Source organism: Cebus imitator, unplaced genomic scaffold (assembly GCF_001604975.1).
Source record: "Cebus imitator isolate Cc_AM_T3 unplaced genomic scaffold, Cebus_imitator-1.0 Scaffold468, whole genome shotgun sequence".
Classification (NCBI taxonomy): domain Eukaryota; kingdom Metazoa; phylum Chordata; class Mammalia; order Primates; family Cebidae; genus Cebus; species Cebus imitator.
The window spans coordinates 418,514-419,206 of record NW_016107783.1 but is presented as its reverse complement, the minus strand read 5'-3'; positions in this window follow the sequence as shown (position 1 = coordinate 419,206).

The window sequence follows — 693 nt, the reverse complement described above, 5'->3', positions numbered from 1 at the left end:
TGCCATTGCACTCCAGCCTGGGTAACAAGAGCGAAACTCCGTCTCAAAAAAAAAAAATAAAATAAATAAATAAAATAAATAAATAAATAAATAAATTCAAAGAATATTGAAAGATTTAAACGCAGAAGGAAAAGAAAGAAGTGAGAGAGTGAGGAAAGATGGCAGGAGGGAGGAAAGAAAGAAAAAAGAGAAGAAGAAGGAAGGAAGAAACAAGTAAAGAAACCTAACAATGACAATGATTAGAATAAAGTGTTTATATCTGATTATCTCAATTTTGAAATATACATAAATTGCCAAGCATACTTGATGAAATCCCAAAGAAAAAAATTGAAGTCTTTGAGAATATGAAATCAAAATATAATAGTAAAGGAAAAACCATGAATCACAAATATGAAAATAACACATTAAAGACATACTAATTCATTACTGAAGGAACTAATAAGATGTTAAGTGAGTTCCAGGACCTTATGAAAATAGAGTATTTACAGACATTTTTTTTTTTTAATTCCAAGAAAGAGGATGGATAACAGCAAGATGGTGAAATAAGACTCTCCAAGGGCTCGTTCACCCACTTCTCCATCCGGCAGAAAAAACAATTTGAATAACTAATCACGTGAAAAAATACCTTCACAAGCTTTAGAGAAACCAAGTGAGAGATTACACCACCAAAAATAAGAAAAAGCATATTAAAGT